Source organism: Eubalaena glacialis, chromosome 1, assembly GCF_028564815.1.
Source record: "Eubalaena glacialis isolate mEubGla1 chromosome 1, mEubGla1.1.hap2.+ XY, whole genome shotgun sequence".
Classification (NCBI taxonomy): Eukaryota; Metazoa; Chordata; class Mammalia; order Artiodactyla; family Balaenidae; genus Eubalaena; species Eubalaena glacialis.
Window position 1 is genome coordinate 23386631 of NC_083716.1, and position 3582 is coordinate 23390212.

The following is a 3582-nucleotide window of genomic DNA, read 5'->3' on the forward strand; positions in this document are numbered from 1 at the left end:
CCCAAACAACCATATAAAATTGTGTTTTTTGTTGTTGTTTTATAAGCCTATATTCAGCAAACAAAAACATAATTTATAAAAATTTCCCAGTGAAATTGACTACAGGAAAAAGTTGAACCAAGCTACTTAATTCTAATTTTCCAGGTATTACTATATTATTTTTGCTAATAAGTTACACTCATTTTTTAAAATTTATTCAAGTATAGTTGATTTACAATGGTGTGCCAATCTCTGCTGTACAGCTAAGTGACTCAGTTTTACACATATATACATACATAAGATGATTGATGCAGAGTTATGAGACTTAGTGCTATTTTAAAAACAGTGAAATTCTTAAATCGATGCTTTAATAAGTCCATGTAGAAATTCACTCTAAGTACCTTGATTAAAGCCTACTTACATAGGACATTTAGACATGGAAGCAATGTCTAGACCATGGAGAAGAGATGATATGGTTACTTCACCTCAATTTACAATGGCCCAACATTACTTTATCCCATGCATATAACTGCTTATATCATTGAAAGACTATAGCAGCAAATAAATGGGAAGTATATTCTTTTTTAAATATTCTTTTCTATTATGGTTTATCCCAGGAGATTGGATATACTTCCCTGTGCTATACAGTAGGACCTTGTTTTTTATCCATTCTAAATGTAATAGTTTGCATCTACCAACCCCAAACTCCCAGTCCATCCCTCTCCCTCCACCCCTCCCCCTTGGCAACCACAAGTCTGATCTCTATGTCTGTGAGTCTGTTTCTGTTTTGTAGATAGGTTCATTTGTGCCATATTTTAGATTCCACATATAAATGATATCATATGGAATTTGTCTTTCTCTTTCTGACTTACTTCACTTAGTATGATAATCTCTAGTTGCATCCATGTTGCTGCAAATGGCATTATTTTGCCCTTTTTTATGGCTGAATAGTATTCCATTGTATATATGTACCACATCTTCTTTATCCATTCATCTGTTGATGGACATTTAGGTTGTTTCCATGTTTTGGCTATTGTGAATAGTGCTGCTATGAACATTGGTGTGCATGTATCTTTTTGAATTATAGTTTTGTCTGGGTATATGCCCAGGAGTGGGATTGCTGGATCATATGGTAATTCTATTTTTAGTTTTCTGAGGAAATTCTGTACTGTTCTCCATAGTGGCTGTATCAATTTACATTCCCACCAACAGTGTATGAGGGTTCCCTTTTCTCCACACCCTCTCTAGCATTTGTTATTTGTAGACTTTTTTAATGATGTCCATTCTGACTGATGTGAGGTGGTACCTCATTGTAGTTTCGATTTGCATTTCTCTAATAATTAGTGATGTTGAGCATCTTTTCATGTGCCTACTGGCCATCTGTATGCCTTCTTTGGAGAAATGTCTATTAAGGTCTCCTGCCCACTTTTCAATTGGGTTGTTTGTTTTCTTGTTGTTGAGTTGTATGAGCTGTTTGTATATTTTGGAAATTAAGCCCTTGTCATTCGCATGGTTTAAAAATATTTTCTCCCCTTCCATAGGTTGTCTTTTCATTTTTTTAGGTTTCCTTTGTTGTGCAAAAGCTTGTAAGTTTAATTAGGACCCATTTGTTTACTTTTGTTTTTATTTCTATTGCCGTGGGAGTCTGACCTAAGAAAACATTGGTACGATTTATGTCAGAGGATGTTTTGCCTATGATCTCTTCTAGGAGCTTTATGGTGTCATGTCTTAGGTTTAAGTCTTTAAGCCATTTTGAGTTTATTTTTGTGCATAGTGTGAGGGTGTGTTCTAACTTCATTGATTTACATTCAGCTGTCCAACTTTCCCAGCACCACTTGATGAAGAGACTTTTTCCCATTTTATATTCTTGCCTCCTTTGTTGAAGATGAATCAACGGTAGGTGTGTGGATTTATTTCTGGGCTCTCTATTCTGTTCCATTGATTCATATGTCTGTATTTGTACCAATACCACACTGTTTTGATTTGTAGTATTTGATTTGTAGTAGCTTTGTAGTATTGTCTGAAGTCTGGGAGGGTTATGCCTCCTGCTTTGTTTTTGTTGCTCAGGTTTGCTTTTGCAATTCTGGGTCTTTTATGGTTCTATATAAATTTGTTCTAGTTCTGTGAAAAATGTCATGGGTAATTTGATAGGGATCACATTAATCTGTAGATTGATTTGTGTAATATTGCCATTTTAACAATATTAATTCTTCCAATCCAAGAGCATGGGATATCTTTCCATTTCTTTGAATCCTCTTTAATTTCCTTTAAATATGTTTTATAGTTCTCAGCATATGATTCATTCACCTCCTTGGCCAGGTTTATTCCTGGGTATTTTATTTATTTTTTGGTGCAATTTTAAAAGGTATTATTTTTTTACCTTCCCTTTCTGATATTTCATTGTTAATGTAAAGAAATGCAACTGATTTCTGAATGTTAATCTCGTATCCTGCTACTTTGTTGAATTCATTTATTAGATCTAGTAGTTTTTGTGTGGAGTCCTTAGGGTTTTCTATATATAGTATCATGTCATTTGCATAGAGTGACAGTTTTACCTCTTCCCTTCCAAATCGGATACATTTTATTTCTTTTTCTTGTCTGATTGCTGTGGCTAGGAATTCTAATACTATTTGGAAGAAAAGTGGTGAGAGTGGGTATCCTTGTCTTGTTCCAGATTTTAGCAGGAAGGCTTTCAGCTTTTTACTGTTGAGTATTATATTGGCTGTGGGTTTGTCATAAATATCTTTTATTATATTGAGATATGGTACCTTTATACCCACTTTGGTAAGTTTTTTTTTATCATGAATGGATGTTGAATTTTTTCACATGTGTTTTCTGCATCTATTGAGATGATCTTGTGGTTTTTGACTTTTCTTTTGTTAATATGGTGTACTACATTGATTGATTTGTGTATGTTGAAATGTCCTTGTGAGTTGGTCATGGTGTATCATCTTTTTTATGTGTTGTTGGATTCAGTTTGCTAATATTTTGTTGAGAATTTTTGCATCTATATTCATCAAAGATATTGGCCTGTAATTTTCTTTTTTGGTGGCATCTTTGTCTGGTTTTGGTATAAGGGTGATGGTGGCTTCATAGAACATCTTTGGGAATGTTCCTCTTCTTCAATCTTTTGGAAGAGTTTGAGAAAAATCAGTATAAGTTCTTCTTTGTATGTTTGGTAGAATTCTCCTGTGAAGCCATCTGGTCCTGGACTTTTGTTTGTAGAGAGTTTTTTGTTTTTGTTTTTTTACAGATTCTATTTCACTTCTAGTAATTGGTCTGTTCAAATTATCTGTTTCTGCTTGATTCAATTTTGGTGGGCTGTATGTTTCTAGAAAGTTGTCTATTCTAGGTTGAGAAATTTGTTGGCATATAATTGTTCATAGTATTCGCTTATGTTTTTTGGATTTCTGTGGTATCGGTTGAGATTTCTCCTTTTTCATGTCTTATTTTTTTATTTGGGTTCTCAAAATTGGTATTATTTCTATACATAATTTACTGATAAGCAGTAAGTAGTAAAGAGCAAAAAGAGGGTAAATGACATGACAGGTTTGAATATGACCTGACCCTCTGGGTTTGGAATAGTGTTTGTTGGGAAACACA

At 33.8% G+C, this 3582-nt stretch overlaps 1 non-coding gene across 1 annotated transcript; it reads right to left on the reverse strand.

Moving 5' to 3' along the window:
* Window positions 1-422: 422 nt before the first annotated feature.
* On the reverse strand, window positions 423-552 carry LOC133079222 (small nucleolar RNA SNORA20). The gene has a single exon (XR_009698106.1). It is a non-coding gene; the product is annotated as a small nucleolar RNA SNORA20 (small nucleolar RNA).
* Between the last annotated feature and the right edge of the window lie 3030 nt (window positions 553-3582).